The sequence below is a fragment of the Haliotis rubra genome, unplaced genomic scaffold (assembly GCF_003918875.1).
Source record: "Haliotis rubra isolate DU_JTF1 unplaced genomic scaffold, ASM391887v1 Scf1536, whole genome shotgun sequence".
Lineage (NCBI taxonomy): Eukaryota > Metazoa > Mollusca > Gastropoda > Lepetellida > Haliotidae > Haliotis > Haliotis rubra.
In genome coordinates, this window is record NW_025765488.1 from 44,667 (window position 1) to 66,906 (window position 22,240).

A 22,240-nucleotide genomic window follows, 5' to 3' on the forward strand; every position below is an offset into this window, starting at 1 on the left:
TGATACTTGAACACATGACATGTTATGATGTCTGTTGATTGCAAAATGTTATACACAAAAAATGAGCATGTATTTACAAAACCCAACATCTCTATACATACACACGCAATGAGCATTGAGGGCATCTGCAGATGAACCAGCCGTTACACTTGAGTGCACACCCACCCGCTCTGACTGGGTTCGGTATCCCGGCTGCTTCGTTTCTTGGGAAGTATACCCAAGTACACAATATTGCACTTTTGATTTGCGATTGTAGGCTTATAATTTTGTTTATATGTTTTTTCATAACCAGCAATGTATATTATATGTCATGAATAAGTGATAATTATGTTTTAATTATGTTTGATTTTTTGGTTGCATGTGACCTTTAAGGTTTTTAGTCAATACTGGGCATTCAGTTGGTACACCATCAAGCTGAAATGAGACGGGCGAGAAAGCCATCACACAATGTTAACAATCTGACAGCGATCTCATTTCGGTTAGGGTAGACCGAAATAGCAAAACTTGTTACATTAAAGGACAATGTGGTGGATATTGTTGCCTTCGCCCTTAGATATTCTTAAATTTGTCACACATTTTAGGATGTTTTAAAGTTTCAAAAGCCTGAAGGCCTACAGTACAGTATCTGTTATTCGTGCAAAATATTCGAGGAGTAATATTTTTTTTATTCAAACGGAAATATAGTCAGTGTCAGCAGTTGCCTATTATGCAATATCCAAATATCAAAATTAACTGAAATGAGTGTCTATAAAACCATGCTTTAAATATTTCAGAATTTCTGTAAAGAGATATGGGACCTTGAATTGAATTACCTTACTCCATGTGGATCGGAGACAAAAGCTATGTAGTGACTCTCTGGAATATTGGATGGAGTGAAACAAAAGTTTATTTCTTAACTATGAGAACATTATTTGTTTTGATTTTTTTTTACAACATAAATTGTTTACATGTAGGGGAGGTACATTGGTACATTTTAGGAGTAATAACATAACTGTCATGTTAATTATGATTCACTGGAAATAATAGCAAGGTATGTTTTAAGAATCTTGTGTCCTTTAGTAAACATGGAAAAGTAATAAAATAAATAATAATCTAATCAATTATGAATAATTACATGTACTTAATTGACTGACATATCATATTCATGTGAATTTAAGGCAGAACTATGCAAACAAACACTATATACATATCATGGCAGAACAATCACTTGGTACCAACTTATAGTTTGTTGACTCCTGCTTCAAGATATCTTTGGTTTTTTTAAATAATATATTTGCTGATAAGATTATTCTGAAAATGATTGCTGGTATCATAACTCATAATAAGGTTATTTCCGCTTTATATTTTCAACTATACTCAGCAGCAAACAAAACGACAGTACAAATTCAAAATTAGATAGGTACTGTAATCAAATCATTACAGAAATTGACATAATAAGCGGATCAAAAATGTTTTTTGTGTACAGTAGCTTGACACATCAATGAATAACTCAGCACAATTTCAAAACATTACGCGAACGTTTGCAGTCCATTCAGACCCTTGACTTCAGTATCTAGTGTAACCACCACGAGTGGCAATAACTGCAGCACAGCGTCTATGCATGGAGTGCACCAATCGATTCATGAAGGTCATTGGCACCTGGAACCACACTCTGAGAGAAGCCTGGCGCAATATTTCGGCTGTGTTTGGCCTTGGTATGACATTATTCAGTCTCCTCTGAATTTCATCCCAAAGATGTTCAATTGGGTCTAGATCATGCTGAGTAACGCTGGCCACATCGTCGCCATATTCTTGTTCTGTCATCTGCAGTTGATATGCAGTACCGACTCTGATCAGTGAACAGAACAGTTCTCCATTGCCTGTATCGCCAGTTTTGGTGTTGTCGGGCAAACTGTAGACGTTAATGTCGATGACGAGGGTTGCGGATAGGTCCACGGTAAGCTCTACGGCAATGGAGGTTCTCGCTGTTAAGACGTTGGCGTACTGTATCAGTACTGATTGGTCTTCCGTGTGTGCCCACTGTCTGTTGTGCTGTTTCGGATGCCTGCATGAAGGGATTCTGTACATGCTGTCGCACAACATGGCGGTCTTGTCGTCTTGTGGTAACCCTTGGTCTGCCAGTACGGGGGAGCTCATTTGTGGTGTTGGTGGCCCGGAAACGTTGCTGCAGCCTGTAGATGGTCTGAACGTTGACCTGGAAGTGATTGGCAACGCCTTGTGCAGTGTGGCCAGCTTCAAGTCTTCCTAGCGCCTGGTGCCTGTGAGCTGTCGCGAGTCGCGGCATCCTGCTGACGTTGTAATGTGAATGTTTCAACCAGATTTGGGGGTGCATTTTATAGGGCTGGTCCATGTGAACAGCACGTGCAGCATGAGTTGCATGATAAACATGAAGAACACCGTACCATCTCCAAGGTCAGGTTGCATTTTTGAGACCATTTCCTGGGTTCAATTGTGAGTTTGGGAAGGAATGTCTTTGTTCAGGTAAAGTTGGAGATGTTGTCAAAAATATACAGTCAAAACATTAAATGATTTTACAGTTAAACGTTTCTGTGAAGGAAAATTCCAAACTGACGTTACTTTTGCTGCTTAGTATATATCCAGAGAATTTGACAAAGAACAAAGGCTACGTTTTGGTCACACCCTGGTCAGGCATTTTTCAGTCTTGGAACAGATTAACTTACAGAAGTCTCAGATGACTATTCATGTAACTGGAATGGATATTGTAACATATTTTTTGTTGTCTTTCAGTGGCATTTAGAAGTTGTACATTGATGTCCAAGATATTTTTATGGATTAAACGTTTCGAGACCATTCCAGGTCCCTTCATCAGGTGAACAGTTCACCTGATGACGGGACCTGGAATGGTCTCGAAACGTCGTGAGAGAAATTAAAAAAGAAGTTTAATCCATAAAAATATCTTGGATATTTTTTGTTGTAAATATACTTCTTAGAAATCATCAGCTTTTGAGAAGGTTATCAATATTTGAGGACTGAGCCAATGTAGTGTATATTAAGATGTTGGTTTTGGACAAACTGTTCAAGGTTTGTTGATGCTTATTTAAAAAATGAGCTTAAATTCATATTAAATTGCACACTGGATTGCAGGAGGTGAAATCTTCAGGACATTTTCAAGTGTGTTTTCCTAAACTTTTGTTATGACCTTTACCAAATTTTGAAGCAACTTTAATATATTTTTGATGACACTAGTAAGTATCTCAAAATAGGAAATAGATCAAAATTAGTGTTTTGTCCCTTAGGGATAACGTTTCAGATCTAACAAAATGAAGATTATCATGACAAAAAGCTTTAAACTTGGAATATTTTCTTTGCAACCTATTTACATTAGTAGTGAGCAGTTAAATAGTTCTGAAGAAAAAGCAGTATATCTGTATTTTGTGTAAAATTGTATTTCAATCCTAGTTACTTGTTTGGATAACTGTGGATCCTCTGTTAAAAGATTTTGCATCACAGGTTTCCTATTTCTGGAAGAAGGGTCAGTGTACAGATGCAGACTGTATCTTGGATCTTCTTTATGTTACGGTGGTGTGACATACCTGCACATAAATGCAGGCAGTTCATGAGTTCACTCAGCAATATGGCGGCGGTCTGTAAATAATCGGTCTGGACCAGACAATCCAGTGATCAACAGCATGTGCATCGATCTGCGCAATCAGGAACCGATGACATGTGGGTCAACCAAGTCAGCGAGCCTGACCACCCGATCCTGTTAGTCGCCTAGACATAGTCATAGTCACCTTTTGTGGCAAGCATGGGTTGCTGAAGACCTATTCTACCCCCGGATCTTCATGGGTCAGGCAGTTCATGAAGTCCAGCATTGTAGAAGTTTGTAAATTAGCCTTCCCTAACAAAGTACACATAGAAAAATAAATTGGAAATGATTATGAAAACATGAATTTCCTTATATAGTATGACCAGAAATTATTGAGAATTTTAAGAATATGTTTAATTGCATTTCTGGTATAAACAACCTTGACCAGCTATCAAGTGTTTGGTTTCCTTCAAGTTAGACACCTCCGTTAATCCTTTTTCATTAGTTTGTGAAGAGTTATCCCCCTTTGTTTACTTGCTAGCAGACGGCATTTTCAGTGATGCTCAGTATGGATGATTTAGAGAAGAGGAAGTTGATTTTAGAGTTTTATAACAAGGACATCAGATCAGCTAAAGTGATTTCAAGTAGAACAGGCATGCCTTTGTCCACTGTTTATCGTGTTTTGAAAAATATTGCAAATGGATATGACATTGAGCACCAGGGAGGCGCAGGTAGGCCCAGAAAATTGACTATTGGTGACAGGAGGCGGCTTGGTATTCTTGTTTCTAAAAACAAACGAAGGGGTTTAGAAAACTTAAGGCTGGATATGATTGATAGAGGAACTGTGGCTGTCTGTAAGGAGACAATTAGAACTGAGCTGCATGCAATGGAATTCCATCACCGATCATGAAACCTGAACAAAGGGAGCGAAGGTTGAACTGGGGCTTACAGCATAGAAATTTTAACTGGGACAATGTGATTTTCTCAGATGAAAGTTCTGTGTGGCTGTTTCCTAATACACTGAAATTCTGGACCAAACAAACTGAAAAACCTTTGTATCAGCACCCAAAGTACAATCTGAAATTTAACGTGTGGGGTGGCATATCTGTGTTAGGTGCAACGCCCCTCTGTGTATTTGAAGGGAATATGAGCAGTGAGCGGTACACAGACATTCTCGAGGGACATTTACTTCCATCTGCTCTTGTGTTCTTTGGAAGTGTTTGGATTTTCCAGCAGGACAATGACCCAAAACATTGTTCAAAGCATTTACAGGCCTGGTTTCGGACCCAAAATATGACATTATTAGATTGGCCAAGCTATAGCCCTCACCTAAATCCAATAGAAAATGTTTGTGGACTTATGAAAGAAAGTGTCATTAAGAAAAACCTGACAAATATTGCTGAAATGAAAGAAGATGTGGTCCGATATTGGGACAGCATGGACCACGACTTTCTAACTTCTTTGATCAGTAGTATGCCCCGCCACATTGAAGCCTGCATTGCTGCCCATGGTGACTTGACAAAATACTAACTGTTCACCTGTCTTTGAATCTGGAGTTATGTTCTGCTAATATTCACATTTAATACGTGAGTAATGAGTGAAAAAAATTAAAAATTTACAATCTTTAAATTCTCAATTATTTCTGGTTGTACTATATTCAGTGTTATTTTAGGATGGTGTACAGATTTTGAAGAGAGAAGTTTTACTGAGAATTGCTGCAGATTAGCTGCTGAATATTTGCTTCTGGAAATGTCCAGATACATCCATGAAAACATACTGTTTACAAGCCCCATCACCCTTTTCAAGATTCACAAGTAAGATCAAATAGGTTATGCTGTGATTGATTTGTTTACATTAATATATACAGACAAATATGTTGGACGAAGTAGTAGACAGGATATATTTGTTCTGCTTTGCTCATTAAAAGGTAGAAACCCATGTTTTCACATTTTTGCAAATATATAAATATGAACAATGAATAAATAAATAAAGGCGCCACGCACAGTTTTGACAATCTATTTTTAGATACTGAAACGATCTGCAACTTGTTGTCTTCACGGTTTTTATTACGATGGGAATTTTTGAGAAAAAAAACAAACAACATAATTCAGTTACCCTTCCCCTGCTAATATCTTACTAGATGGTCGTGAACTGCCAGATATGTTATTTGGTCTGAAAGAAAATACGCTTCCCACTCTGAGCAGCTGGCCGAGACGATTCTCATCGGGCATGTAACTCCTTTTCACTCGCCAATTACAATCTGTCAACTAAAATATATTAAAAATAAAATACGTATAACTTTCCTCTTTAAATATCATTCACAAACGACGGATATCAAAGTACCACAAGCAGAATTCATCAACAACGTTCACTATCACGTACGTTTTGTCGGCGGTGACGCCATTATGATTAATCAGTGGTTGTCCCCCCTAACGTCAAAAAACGAAGTGGGCGGGGCTTATGGGCTGCGACAATTTTTCGGTACCACTCAGAGGGACCAAACACATTTATGTTTTTTGAAGTGGTTATGGTCTCTACATATGAAAAATGTATGATGGCCATGACAGTTTGGTAGCTGAAACTCAGAATGAGGCTAAATCCAAGATGGCCACCCAAAAAACCCCAAATTTTCAAAAAAATGTCAATTCCAAGCTTTAATCATGAGTAGAATTCAGCAAATAGGTTGAAAATGAAAAAAAGGAGGTAAAATGGTGCTAACACAATTATACAGATTTAATTAACTTTTTCAAAAACTTATCATTTCATTTATACTGAAGATAGCTCTTTAATTTCAAAGGGTGAGAGTACCTTCAATTTCCTTAATTTGCGTAGTGATAGTCACTGTTCTGCATCATAGACATGGGCTTCATCAGTGTCACTCTTCGGCATGTCATGGTCCACGCATACCGTGTTGTCACAAGTCTGGTTCTGACACGTCACAGTGCATTTCAGTCCATTGGGAAGGCACCATCTGTTGCCCGTGGAGTTGGAGATACAGCTTCCAGACATTTGCTCCATATTGCAGCTTGATGGTTTGCTCTCAGGATGTGCATAGATAGACAATCAAAGCAGGGTGGCAATTGTTCTTATTCAGTTGCCCCTTTTCCCACTTCAAATAAGTGGTAGCACGATCGATTGCCATCCCTTATTGAAGAACCTGAGGCATACAGGTGGCATGTGAATGCTTGAAGTGAGTCAATCAAACCTGGTGGCACAGTCCACTCATTCCCAAGTTGATGGAAAGCCTCTTGTTATTCCTTGCTGTTGACAAGAAGTTTGAATGCACTGACCTTCCCTCTGCCTCCAAAGGAACTGACAGAATCACATACAGTGTGTGCGTATAGTCCAGGAAGGGCCTTGCAAACGCTTTGACCAAACGCCGCTACAATTTTCTTCATATCAATGAATCTTTGGCATTTTTTTGCAGCAGCTTTGATGTAAATATTGATTGCAATGTCACTGCTCTTTCCTAAGTACAAGACAAAGACATCTGTGACATCTGAGGAAATGACAACTGATGAGGATTCCAAAGATGCATGTTTAGCATGCAACAGCATCAGCGTGTCTGCGTCTTCTGGCATAGTTGACAAGGATTCAACTTCAGCTGAAGATTCAGAGGTCATTCTGTAGCACTTGCTTCCACATATCACACACCACATTGATGCGGTAGCATCCTGTTCCAAGGGGCAAAGCTAGTCTCTTCACATATCCAATTTCCTGCTTTGAGCGACAAGTAACATATGACCAAATAGCTTGTGATCTTCTTTCATCATTGTTGAAGTATTTGTGCTTGGCAGTTGACATGAGTAAATGTTTTCAGACTTTGTTTTGAAAGATGATTGTAAAACCTCTTTGTCTGGTTCACAGCACTTTCATCAGAAAATTCAAGGTATGTCTCCTCTCCAAGCTGTGTGGCTCGCTGACGATCTTGAGCAACCGTTTCAAGCCATTTGCTGTAGTATCTTACCCGTACCGCTGAACATAGAAGCATAAGTCTTAGCCAGCTGAGCAGACACACAGAGGTTCAGGCACCTGACCTTAGTCACCATGAATTGGAGCATTCAAGGATAGTCATCCATTGTTAATCTGAGGGTAGATGAATGGATCAACCCCTTTGACAGCTGCCCATCTAATCTGAGCAGCATGTAGACAGGGTCGTATGCTTAGACAGATAATGCTCAAGATCTTCAGCAAACCAAACAGCTAGGAGAGGAGGCATACCTTCTATTTTCTGATAACCGACTTGAGAACCAGACAAAGCAGGAAATTAGACATGCGGAAGGTACTAGCTTGGCCCCTCGGACAATTACCATGGGCACTAGCTAACTGCGATGTTTCATCGCTAGAGGTAATTCCTGGAACATCAAAATGCATCATAAATGGAATGAGTCTAGTACAGAAAACCCATGGTGAGAACAAGACGTTCGGCTAACTGTCACAGTCACTTCTAACATCAGCCCTACTTATTGGAACAGGAACCTACCGCACTGATGTGGTATTTGAAGTGTACCATAACAACTCCATCAAGTCAGCATAATGAGTTAGCCGATGATCAGAGAACAGCCTAGTCGACTGTAACATTGCTTCAGGAAACAAGATACGACAGTGGGGACGGCTTCTTACTTCATCAGAAAGCAAAACCCATATCATCCAGTTCATTGTTCAAGACTGGCAGCTTCCTCATTCCAGGGCCAAACTTGAAGACAGAATACTGTATGTGACATGTGGAAACAAGAGCTACAGAATGACCTCGGAATCAATCTTCAGCTGAATTTGTCAACTACAGCAGAAGAAGCTCACATGCGGATGCTTCATGGACTACACGTATACACTGTACGCGATACTGTCAGTTCTTTTGGAGGTAGAGGGAAGGTCAGTGCATTCAAACCTCTTGTCAACAGCAAGGAATAACAAGAGGCTTTCCAACAACTTGGGAATGAGTGGACTGTGCTACCAGGTATGATTGACTCACTTCAAGCATTCACATTCTGCCTCTATGCCACAGGTTCTTCAATAAGGGATGACAATCAATTGTGCTACCACTTACTTAAAGTGGGAAAAGGGACAATTGAATGAGGACAATTGCCACCCTGCTTGATTGTCTATCTATGCACATCCTGAGAGTAAACTATCAAGCTGCAATATGGAGCAAATGTCTGGAAGCTGAATATCCAGCTCCACGAGCAACAGATGGTCATGGATAGGTGGAAGAAACTGGTCACATAGAGATTTGCTGGCTGACAGGATCTCTAGGTCCAGATGCTGTTCTTGAGTTTCTTATTAGTACACAACAGTCTGTAAACTGCCAAGTTGTCAATGCCTTACCAATGGACTGAAAGTGCATTGTGACATGTCGGAACCAGTCTTGTGACAACATCGTTTGCGAAGACCATGACATGCCGAAGAGTGAAACTAATGATGAAGCTGATGTTTATGATGTGACTATCACTGCACAAATTAAGGAACTTGATGGTGCTCTCACCCTTTAAAATTAAAGAGCTGTCTTCAGTATAAATGAAATGATGAGTTTTCGAAAAAGTTCTTTAAAATTTCAATTATGACTCTTACAAAATCAGGTAAAGGTATCAAATAACACAACTTGATATTAATTAAATCTTTATAATCATGTTAGCACCATTTTACCTCCCTTTTTTCATTTCCAACCTATTTGCTGAACTTTACTCATGATTACAACTTGGAATTGACATTTTTTGAAAATGTTAGGTTTTTTTGGTGGCCATCTTGGATTTAGCCTCGTTCTGAGTTTGAGCTATCAAATTGAGATGTCCAAGATACTTTTTTTATATATAGAGACATAAAGGAATATAAAAAGCACAAAAACTGTTGGTCCCTCTAAGTGGTACCAATGTATCAATTTTCAGCTCCTGGCTCATGGCCTAATTCATAGTTGATTAACGATTTCACCATGTGAACAACACGTGTTCATAAACAACAAACACTACTTTATGATTTCTCTGTTTAATTATCGTAAGTACTAGTATACACTCTTCCTTAATTCGTTGTCAGTTGATCTCGCATATGGAACAGGTGTTGTCATGTTGACACAAGTATTATCCCACCTCTCTCTCTGTGATCGTTTTAGTAAACACGATTCAGTTATGGCGGCTAGCTTTGATCATTGCATGTCTATCGGTTGTGAAAACTTTGTGATGGATGCCATCACTCAGGTGTTTGAAATGCGCGAAAAAACAACTGCGCAAACAGGTCTTTTGTGAACTTTCCATGAAAATTGCACCCTCTGAAAATGTATATGATTACAGTATTGGAATATAGCCATAACCTGGAAATTTCCAGGCCTCCTTATGTGTCATCACAGTTGTTATACGTTAGACACAGGGTAATCTGCAGCCCACTGTCCAACTGTGGGATAAATGCATACCGTGAGAAAAATTTGACAATTTTAACTAAAAGTATACAGGGTTCCAGTTAACTTTTGGGGTTTGCGAGTGTACTTACACATCATATTGCAAGTGGAGGTGTACTGAGAATTTTGAAGGAGTACTGACATGTTTTTGTGTGAGCAAGTTGGTGATGTGGTTTGTCTGGACGATTCATCAATCACTATTTCCAACCATGTATTTGTATTTGAAGACCGTGTGATGCGTGAAATTTCAGGTCTGACTGGATATAAATAGGAACAGTGTAGTTTTTAGCCAATCGAAAAATAGTGACGCATATCGTTGCATGGCAAAGCAAGTGATTCCTGCTGTCGGGGTTTCCTCATGTGTCAAATCGTGTTTCGCAAAAGAAACTTGACAAGTATTTATCCGAAATAGATTTCCATTTGCACGATACGCACGGAAATTAAATGTTAGACGTACAGAGGTATTTATGTGCGTACACGATACGCTTGAAATCTTATATTATGTCGTACTTAATTGATTTTGAGGCGTACATTACGCCTGTACGTACGCCCCTTATCTGTAGCCCTGAGTATATTTATAATACTCATCCGATCTCACACGATGGATTCCCACCTGACCTTCCCCACTTTGCAGAGTACTACGGTGCTCCAATACGAGAATGACAAGAGAGTTGTGTCATGTGACCGGCCTGGGCGCCCTGCATGCTTTCCAGGGACTGCTGAGGTGTCTGGGAATGGGAGCAGTTGGGAGTAATTATAGGCGTAAACATTCCCTCTGGGTTGTGTTAGCCTTTTCCTCCGTCACTTGGTGATGTGTTACAGCCTCCCTTAGATAAAAGTTTAATAACTAAGGGAAGTAATCTTTACCTAGATAAAACCTGGTCCTGCTTGATTACCTCCCTCGACTTTCTCTTCTAATAGTGGTATCTTTTATGCCTCATATTTTCCTCTGTACTCACTGGGTGAACATGTGTTGAGACTTCCTTGGATCATCATCGTTTTCTTCTTCAAGTTCAACCTCATTCAGCGACAGACATGGGTTAGTTCTGCTATTTTGGCCACGTGCGTTATCAAGGCACTACTACATAATGTCTCAGAAAAAGTGTATAGGATGCCAAAGGTATCAGTCTGATAAGGACCCTCATTCCTTATGTTTATCTTGTACAACAGACAATCCATGTGCATTATCAGCCAAGACAAGACCGAAGAGTTGAGGTTTGCCGGACCGGGTGTAAACACAACCCTTACAGGTTCAATGGCTCCAGATTCCGCCGTTATCACTAATCCGTCGGACACCACAACTGTGGTTGAACCATCTGGCTTTGAGCATATTGACATTAATAATCAACCGATCATTCCTATATTTCCGGATGTCTTGGACTCGGATCCCCATGGCATTTATCCGGTAACGGATGCTCAAGTCTCTCTCCATGAAGACATTCTTACGGTGCCGTCCATGGATACGGACGCTACAGACTTTACTCCGGGTTTGGCCTATACGGATAAAGTTGCCTTGTTACATGAGTTGAAACCATGTACAATACCGCCGGTTTCCACAGACGTACCCTCGGACCTCCCAGCTGAACTGGGCTCATCGGGATCATTGGCTCCTCAGAGGATACCCATGTTCACCCTACCGCATTCCACGGTAGTGCGCTCTTCTTTGAATTCTTTCAATGAGACTATTGCCAAAGTATCCAATGTGCAATAGCTTCCTAAGACAATGCTTAAGCAGTCATACGGAATACATGATTGGTTGTTCCCATCTGCTACTCCGGATCTAGATAAGGATTTTTCGTCTCTGGATCCAAGGGCCTCACGTTTGACGACTTACAAAGTACCGGTAGCTCACAGAGATTTAAAAGATATTGATCAGGCGGGGAGTTCTTGTGCCTAAGAAAGACACACCAAAGATGAGGATGGTTATTGACCTTAAGGTATTAAACAAACAGTTCTTACTCCGACCTTCGAAATTCACCATGGAATCTCTTCGAAATGTCCGGAAATTGATCCGCCCAGACACCAAATTCACCAGTCTAGACCTCAAGGATGCCTATCTGCACATTCTGATACACGCTCAATCTAAAAAATATCTCCGTTTTGCCGTGAACGGTCGCCGCTTTCAGTTCCACGTCCTCCCATTCGGGATCTTCCATAGCTCCATGGTTGTTTACAGTGGTGATGAACCCCGTGCTCAACTTTCTACATCTCAGACACATACAATCCACGGCTACCTGGATGATTTTTGGCACGTCACATTCGCACTCTGATACTAATGCGGCATACGAACTTGATCATCCATGTGTTCACGCACCTCGGCTTTCTCATTCATCCAGACAAGGCCGAACTTGACCCTGCTCCTGGCATAAAATTTCTCGGAGCCATCCTCGATGCACAGTCATGCCGTATCCTTCCGGATCACAACCGTTGGATCACGGTCAAGGATCATATTCTCTTTCTCATGAACACTCCGCCGGTTTCTCTCCGGACATGGATGTCCGTAGTGGGATCACTCACATCGATGCAGGATTTTACGTGCTGAGGCCGTCTGAATCTTCATTTCACACAGTGTTGGATAAATTTATGCAGGTCAGACGACCTAGATTTGGAAGTTGCACCTCCTCCAGAGGTCAAGCGAGAACTCTCTTGGTGGACAAAGGAACACAATGTTCTCCACGGCGCTCCATTTTGCACTCCCGAACCAGATATCACGATTTATACGAATGCTTCAGCCACAGGATGGGGTGCTCACATGAACCATCTTCAGGCTCACGGATCTTGGACTCAGATGGAGATGACGTATCATATAAATGTACTGGAACTCATGGCCGTTCTACGAGTGTGGACTCTATGGTGGCCCCATCTCCATCACAAATCTGTTATGATTGCGACGGACAACTCGACCGTTGTAGCATACATCAACAAACAGGGCGGAAACTTTATTGACTCGTCGACCTGTACAAGTGTTCTCTCAAATCCAGACACATTCCTGGCAAACTCAATGTGTTGGAGGGGACAACTTCTTCCAACAGAATGGACACTTCACAAGGACGCGTTTCGGCTGATTCAGCAGAAATGGGAAACACCTTGTCTCGATCTCTTTGCCACCAGCTGCAATGCCCAATTAACGGTATTTGTCAGTCCAGTACGCGTGACCCGACCGTTTCGGCCGTCGGCGCTCTATCCATTCCTTGGGACAACATGGTGGCGTATGCGTTTCCTCCATTCAAGGTAATTCCGGATGTCCTCTCCAAACTTCTACAACATCACTGTCTACTATATCTAGTAGCACCGAGGTGGCCAACACGGGCATGGTTCCCTCATCTACTCGACCTTCTAACGGATGAACCTCTCGTTATACATCCTTGGGAGAATCTCCTGGCTCAACCAGGTTCATCAGTATTCCATCCGAACATTCAGGCTCTCAACTTACGCGTGTGGAGACTATCCAGTCATCCTTGCAGGACCAAGGTTTCGCACCTGAGGCTACACAAGCCATCTCTCAGGCCATACGTGCATCCACAGCGCTCCTTTATTACTCTCGATGGAAAAGATTCAACCAATGGCGCTCTCAGCGACAGCTCATCGGACAGCCCATTTCTATCCTTATGATTGCTGATTTCCTACTATTTTTACATACCCAGAGGAAGCTCACAGCAGGTACAATAGAAGGTTATCGTTCCGCCATTGCCTCGGTCTGTAATTTACATGGTCTGCATGTAGGATCCGAGATCTGCTTGCACCGATTGGTCCAATCGTTTCAACTCAAGGATCTATCTTTGCCGTCAAAATTTCCAAAATGGGATTTGTGTCTAGTTCTTCAGGCCCTCCTTAAAGCGCCGTTTGAACCACTTGGATAGATTCCTATCACGTTTTTGACATTTAAGTCTGCATTCCTCTTAGCATTCGCCACTGCAGCCCGCGTTTCAGAATTACACGCTATTGACTTCTCATCTCTCCGGTTCACAGATCATTATTCCAGTCTCACTTGCTGCACCCTACTGGAATTTGTGGTGAAAAATCAGTCGACCGCACATGGACCATTAGGTGCTAGGTCATACACTATTCCGGCGTTACCTTCCTCCTCTTGTCGGATAGAACTCGCCTTTTGTGTCCTCTCCGCGCTCTACGCTGGTACACGGAACACACAAACTCTTTTCGGCCTAAGCATCGTTGACTTTTAATTCCTTGTAAACCCCATATCACAATGGAACTGTGAAAAAATACGCTATCTGCCTGGCTACGCAAAACCATCACTCTTGCATATCAGAACTGCAATCAAGACTATGTCAATGTTCGCTTTTCGCCACATGAAATCAGAGCCTTGGCCTCATCACTCTCGGCTTGGACTTCAGTATCAACTGAACAAATAGTGGCCTCCTGTCAGTGGAAATCACCGAACACCTTCATTAAAACCTATCTACAAGACATTACACCAGTTTTAGATGGCTTACACTCCCTCGGACCTCTCGTTGCCGCTCAACGGGTCTCCCAGGCTTGACCCTACTTCATAAAAAAGGAGGGGGGGAGGGGAAGGGAGGTGGACTAGAGTTCAGCACAAGTTCTTCAAGGAACAAGTTATGATGGAATCTAATATGATTATGACGTGAGACAGTTGTGGAACATCCCTGATCTGGTGAAGGATTCCAGTACTAACATATCCTCCCTTCAGGTGTCGGATCGGGTTCATTAGTTTTATGCCTCACACACACTTTACTACTATATAGTGGGGAATGATGTTGAGAAGGGTTTCTGATGATTATTATCTAACCAAATGAACCGGAAGTGACATCATTAACCGGAAGTGATGTCATCAAACCGGAAGTGACGTCATTAAACTGGAAGTTATGTAATAGAATAACAAATACTGGATATTCCGCTTAACAAACAGAACCTGAAGTTACATCATCACTCCCTACAATCATTCTATCTCACCAGGAAATCCCTTATTGGTGGTGGACTTTTGCACTTAGGTATCAGTAAATTCAATATAGTAAATGAATTACCTAAGTCTCATAAAGGATCATTTATCATATTCCATACCACAGTCAATTATAAAGAATTTGTACATTAATAATTGGAATAGATATTCTCTGTGGAAGGTGTAGCTTGAACAAACCACCAACCATATGTGGGATTCTGGCTAACACAACCCAGAGGGAATGTTTACGCCTATAATTACGAACAATCAAGTATATTGTCTGTAATTATTAGTAAACTTACCTCTGGGTTGTACGCTGTACACCCACCTGCAAAGGCAGTTTCTAACCTCCCCACTGTATGTTTCACAGAATCTACACCAGGGGAAAATATGACGCTTATATGATACCACTATTAGAAGAGCAAGTCGAGGGAGGTAATCAAGCAGGACCAGGTAAGGATTACTTCCCTTAGTTTTATCTAAGGGTGTCTGTAACACATCACCAAGTGATGGAGGAAAAGGCTAACACAGCCCAGATGTAAGTTTACTAATAATTACAGACAAAATACTTGATCGTTCGTGATCAGGCGGGAGAGAGGCCAGAAGATTTGTGAAACTCATAGATTACAGCATGTTTCCACTCCATGATCAAAGTAAGAGAAAGAAGTGCATACCCTTAGATAGGATAAGTATTAAAAATATTCAATTTTTAGTTAAAAAGTTTTCAATGCTACTTAATGGATTGTTAAATGCAGACTACAGGTGCTAACCTCATTTTGGACATCTGTAAGTTTTCCTCTTTTGTGAAATACCTTGTAGTTCACCGAGTCCATTATTCTGGAATTGGAACCAAAGATATATTCTGTGTTGTTTTAGGATGGTATACAAATGTTAGGTTATGTATTGGCAGGCAGCTGTATTGTGATACTTATTGCGATATATTGGGAGCTAATATATACTGAACAGCAAAAGAAATGCAAGTATGGATTTTTGTCAAGTTTTAAAATAGAAGACAAACAAAATTATATCTAGTCACTTATTCTATAGAAAACACTGTCAATTCAACAGCTAAAAGTGTTGACATTGCTTTGCAGTAAGTTCAAATGGATCACAGTCTGTCAAATGGAGATACCCTTGAACACAAAATGTGACAATCTATTCAGTAGCATGTATGGCCCCATTGAACTTGTACACAGGGTGTGCAACATCGCCTCATTGAGTTCACTTGAGTCTGAAAGAATGCCTGAGGCAAGTGGTTCCACTCGAACACTAATCTCTGTGCAAGTGTGAGTGGCTGTCAACCTGGAACAATCCTGCACCCAATTTAGTTCCAGTCATGTTGAATGGGAGTCATATCCGGGGAAAGAGACAGCCATGGAAGAATGTTGATGTTGTTCTGAGCCAGATAATCCATCGACACCCTTGCTGGGCGAGGACGTGCGTTGTCCTGTTGAAAGAACTGTAATTGAGGATGTACAGCAAACAAGGGAACAACATGAGGCTGAAGAACATGATCCCTGTACACAACAGCAGTTACATGCTGCCGGAAGACATGAAGCTGGAACCTGTGTTTGTAACTGAACGGTCCCCAGACCATCACACTACCACTACCCATCTGTTGGCTGTCTGACACAACAATCAGTGCAACGCTCATTACGCCGACGCCAAACACCTAAACGTCCATCAGCATGAAAGATGGTATCGAGACTTGTCTAAAAATACAAGTTACCGCCACTGCACAGGTCGCCAACGTTGAAGTTGCAGAGCCCACTTTTAACGTTGTTGACGATGTTGATGTGTCAAAATTGGCCCCACATATGGCTATCGGCAGTGGATTCCAGCAGCCCTAAGATGATGTCTCATTGTATCGCCGGACACTGCTCCCCTTGGCTCATGAACTAAGGCTGCTGTTACTGTTGCTGTTTGAGTTCAGTTCCTTAGATGAGTGACCCGAATGAACCAATCTTGCACAGGAGTTATGACTCAAGGCCGTCAACCGCCCCCGATTTGCTGATGACGTTGAGCAAGTCGTGTAATGGTGGTGGTAAGATGGCAGCCCAATTGTCTAGCTATAGTATGTTTGACAGTGAATGTCACTGATTGTACATGCGGATCCTTTATGTTGACCACCATTACACGACTTGCTCATGCAATGGTATGCTATCACATGACTTATTTACGTCTAGGTCAAGTATTGATGGTGCATTGTTTGTAAACGTCTAGTGTACGGCATGGTATGCACGATACACATTATTCCAGCATGATCATTTCGCTCATGTGTGAAGCAGTTGTTGTATCATTTGGTCCTGCTTTGTCCCGCTTGAAGCCATGCTATATTTATAGCAGGCATCACCCTTAGTTTCACTGACTTGCTGGGGACCTACAAGAGAACAATCTCTTATAGCAGAAAAGAAAAGGTGCCTATATCACGTGCAGCACTATTACTTCTTGAAGACCAGGAAAAAAATGCAGCAAGAGCATGCCAAAGAAGAAGACGTAAGAAGAAGGAAAAAGCAAATGTTGGTGAGGGAATGGTTGACTATGAAGACTTTACTTCGGACATTATGATCAGTTATTGACAGAGCTCCACAAGAAAGATCCGAGAGGCTACAGAAATTACCTGAGAACTTCCCCTGACTTGTTCCAAGAGATGGTGGACATGAGAAGAAGACCACATTCATTAGAGAACCGCTGGAGGTGGGACAAAAGCTAGCAACCATTCTTTGCTTCCTAGCCACTGGTAATTTCTATGCAAGTCCGCAGCACAGCTTCAGAGTATAATCTGCAAGTTCTTACCAGAGGTCTGCAAAGCCATCATTGAAGACTACAAGGATGAAATACTCTGGTGTCTCAAAACTGAAGAGGAGTGGAAGGAGGTTGCTGAAGGTGTTAGTTCCAGATGGAACTACTACAATTTTCTGGGGGCTGGGGACAGCAAGCACATTGCTATGAAGAATCTACCCAAAGCTTGATCATTCTGCTACAATTATAAGGGCTCATGGCCCATGTAGATGCTGGATACAAGTTCTTGTATGTTGACTTTTGGGCAGAGGGTGGTGCTTCAGATGGAGGAACATGGAAGAACTGTACTTTGCATGAAGCTGTTGAGGACAACCGAGCTGGACTGTCCTGTTCCTCACCAGCCGTTGTCCATAATTGTTTTTTGTGGTGATCTTCAGCCAATCCTTCTGCTTCTTGACGAACAGCTAGGGGTGCTGCTAAACAAATTCGCCCAGCTTCATAGCTCCCTCATCTGTCCATTTGCAGTCCATTTTTTTTTTCTGATTCTTTTTCTCTGCTGGGGCTGTTCTTGGGGCTTGTCTTGGGGCTGTTCTTGGGACTCTCCTGGAGGTACAGAAACCAGCACTTGAGTAGGAGGGGGTAGAACTATCCCTCGCCCTCTCTACAGCCTCTGTCTCTATCTCTTTCTGTCTCTGTTTCTTGTCTGGTCTCTTCTTAAAGTCTTCTATCCACTGCTGGTCTTGCTATTCCTCTGGTTGTCTTCCTCTTCTTGGCAGGCATCTTGTAGATTGTTCGCTGTTGAGTTGAGGAATGTGGGGACTTGCGGTGGGCAAGCTTCTATATATGCACGGCAGAGTGCGTGGTCCTTACTGATTTATGCATCAACAATGTGTGAGGTAGGTGTGCCCATTGTGTATCGATTTCATGACATGAGGAAAGTATTTGTGCCTTGCAAACAATGCGGGAACTCGTCATGCCATGACCACGTGAACAAGTCGTAACAATACACCAGCCCTGCCCGCCCACTTCATGACAAGTTAGCAGGCATGAACGTTGCACAATTTGTCGCGACCATTTCGCAAACAGTTCATGATCAAAGTGGGCCAATTCGTGACACTGTGCACAGGGCCGGAAATTGACATGCTGTGATATGCACTGTCTGCAATGTTCATGAATAGGTTGCACAATGTTCATGACTAGTTCACGCTAGTGGCATGAAGATTATGAGTACCAGAAGGTTTTAACATTTCAAAATTTCCTTCACAGTTCATACACACTTCACAACTGTTTATGGCAAATTTAGTCAATTATAGCGTAAACCTTCCCTCTGGATTATGGTTGCCTTTAATCTGTGGTTCCCACAGTCACATACAGAAAATAAAATGAAAAAATTTAAACCCTAAGTCATAGCTATCCCTATTGGTATGCTTACTCTCTTAACACCAAGAGTTACCTCCCCTTGACATGACGTCATCCTATTGTCTGTTTGAAAACCTCACAATTTTTCTGTATGCACTACAGTCAACACGTACATAAGTGAAGTGAAAAATTTTCAACTTTACACAGCCTTCTGCACTAGATTCATCGTAGTAGGTTAGTGGTGTCGACATTTGGTCCGACGGACAATCGTATTTATATTATTTTATGTTTTATTTTGCTGTATTTTCCCGTCCTTTTTTCCGTAGTTTTTCAGGAAGATATGGCGAAAACAAGTGTGTCCAATGCCAAAAGTTCATGCCCGATCTTGACCCTCATTCCTTATGTGTAGCGTGTTTTTCGGGTATCCCATGCACATTAGTAGATCGCTGTTTATTATGTTCAGATTTATCTGAAATTGAATGGCTCAATATGGATACGGCTTGGTGTCAGTCCAAGAAGCGTAAATCTTCTCCGGGGGCAGAATATAGTAAGTCTAAGAAATCTAATCCTAGTACACCATCTTCCTCTCAAAGATCAGATTCTAAGGCAAGGTCTAAATTGAAATCTAGGTCGAAATCGGACTCAGCTCAAATTGACATGTCGGCCATTGCAGAATTATTCTCCTCCTTTAAATTGGAAATGCAGGCCTCGGTTAGCCAGTCTCTGAAGGATATGGAAGTGAGAAATGAAACACGTATCAACTCTCTGCAGAGGATGTATTCAGAGAGGATTGATCACGGTGACATGGCTAATTACAATACTGATTGTTTGGCGAGGGCTCATGCCAGTCCATTTCTCAGTACCGCAAGGGCTGTAGGTGCTATGCCCGGGAAAGCCGGGTACCACCTACTATCCCAACCGGAGAGCCATTCCCCACTGGGGGATAAGCCTGGGGCTTTAAGTGCCCGATTTATTAACGTCGGCTCGGCCGGCTCCAGCCATGGTTTGGTTGCTGATAGGGCAACTCAAGCCAGGCCTATTGTTTCCAGGAACAATGCCCGCTGTCACACCAAGCCTGCTACCTTTTCCCACGTGGGGAATGGGCTTCAGTCGCATAGCGGTACGGAGCACAGGCTTCCCGCCTTCAACTTCCAACCCACTGGTAACCAGCAAGCCTCCACATGCATGGGTCCTAACGGTGATGGGTCGGGGCTGACGGCCAGCCATGGCCCTAGCGGTACTGCCACGGGCGCCGCGGAATACATCGATACTTACAGGCCACCGATTTTGCCACTGGTCCCTGACTTGTCTGATTCGGAAAGTACCTCTATTTATCCGTTGGCTCAACCTAACTTTATTATGAAGGAAGGGTTGCTCACAGTCCAACCTATGGATACATCGTCGGAAGACTTTTCCCCGGGTTGGTCTTTTAGGGAAAAATTGGAATTGATTCATGATTTATATCCTACCACGGTCCCGCCTCAAATAAATGAAACGGAGCGGGAATCCTTGTAGAACTCGGTGCTTCAGGCTGCCTACCCCTGGAAAGGTTACCTAAATTATCTCTCCCTCATTCTTCGGCCTTGAAATCATCTCTGGATTCTTACAGTGCTAATATGTCCAAGGCGTCTACCATTGTGTCCCTACCCAAGCCGGTTCAGAAAGCGATCTATGCCATCCATGACAGGTTTATTCCAGCTAATACTCCTCAATTGGATAAGGATTTTTCCCAGCTGCAGGATTTTAAACCCAGGGATTCTTCCTTCAACTGCCAGCTTAAGGACCTTAAGGACATTGATGTCTCCTCACGTACATCCATAGACATTTTATCCTATACTAATTGGTTTGCCAGGGGTGTTCGGGCCTTATTGCTGCCACTGTTCCAGAATTATGAGGGTGTTAAGAAGGACACGTTAGTTTCTATGACTGCAGAAGAGGTCGCTATGGCGCATTCTTTTCTGGATGTGGTTCATCAGACAGTGGCGGATGCTACGCATAACCAGATCTGTAATATTGGAAGAATTACAGCTATGGAAAGAACATCCAGGTTGAGTTCAGTTAGGAGTCTACCTGAGTCAGCCAAGGAATTACTTTTTCAACAGCCCCTTAATTCAGAGTCTCTGTTCCATGGAGAATGCAGTCAAGCGATTCAAGCTAAGGACGCTGTTACTTCGCGGAATTTGAATCAAAGATTAGCTTCGGCCTTGTTTTCACAGAACAGAGGCAGACCTCAGACTAGAACTAGGAGGGATCCGCCGGCACAAACTACTCGGTCGTCTTCGTCTATCCGCTGGGAGCGTTTCCAACGTTCAGCCTTTGATAGAGCATCTGATACTAGGTCACGATCTTTGTCTATGTTTGCTAACGCCAGGGGGATTCCCCTCTACTAGGGGCAGAGGTAGAGGTACCAGTTCTTTTCGTGGATCAAGGGCAGGTGCTAGGAAGTTTTAACTCAAGTCCAACAATCCAACTTATTCCACCTTGCGATTTGGAAATGTCCCTCGACTTAGAGACAGATTTCGATTTTGTTCAACTGGTAGCTCAATCCCCAGTGGGAGGTCATCTCGCACAGTATATAGACAATTGGAATCAAATTACTTCAGACAGCTGGATACTGTCAGTCATAGAGAGGGGATTTATCCTTCCGGGGGACAAGTTTCCCCCAGTAACTCATCAGCCGAGGGGAAGGAGATTTTTCCTGCAGGGAGATCGTTTAACGGGAGCGTCGGTAGCCATTCAGCAGTTACTAGACAAGAGAGCTATAGTGGAAATTCCTCAGGAGGATCAATCTTGCGGTTTCTACTCCCCGGTATTTCTTGTGCCCAAAAAAGATACGGACGAAATGAGGATGATAATAGACCTGAAAGTATTGAAAAAAGAATTACTTAAGGAGACCACCCAAGTTCAAGATGGAATCTCTGGCCAACTTGAGAACTCTCATACAACGGGACTCCAAGTTCATCAGCATAGACCTGAAGGACGCTTACCTGCATGTGCCGATTCATCCTCGTTCTCAAAAGTATCTTCGGTTCGCGGTAAACGGTCGGAGGTTCCAGTTTCAAGTTCTACCTTTCGGGATATCGCTGGCTCCTTGGCTCTTCACAGTGGTTATAAATCCCATCATGGCGTTTTTACATCTCCGCCAGATCGCTATTCATGGATACCTGGACGATTTTCTAGCAAGGAATATGATAACTCAAATCCTGATCAAACAATCAAAATTTATCATCCACGTGTTCACACATCTCGGCTTCATAATTCACCCTGTCAAATGGAACTGGAA

General features: G+C 42.2%; 1 protein-coding gene across 1 annotated transcript in view; it reads left to right on the top strand.

Moving 5' to 3' along the window:
• Positions 1-22,240, top strand: part of LOC124270676 — a 111,679-nt gene that overhangs the window by 13,319 nt on the left and 76,120 nt on the right. The window lies entirely within an intron of this gene.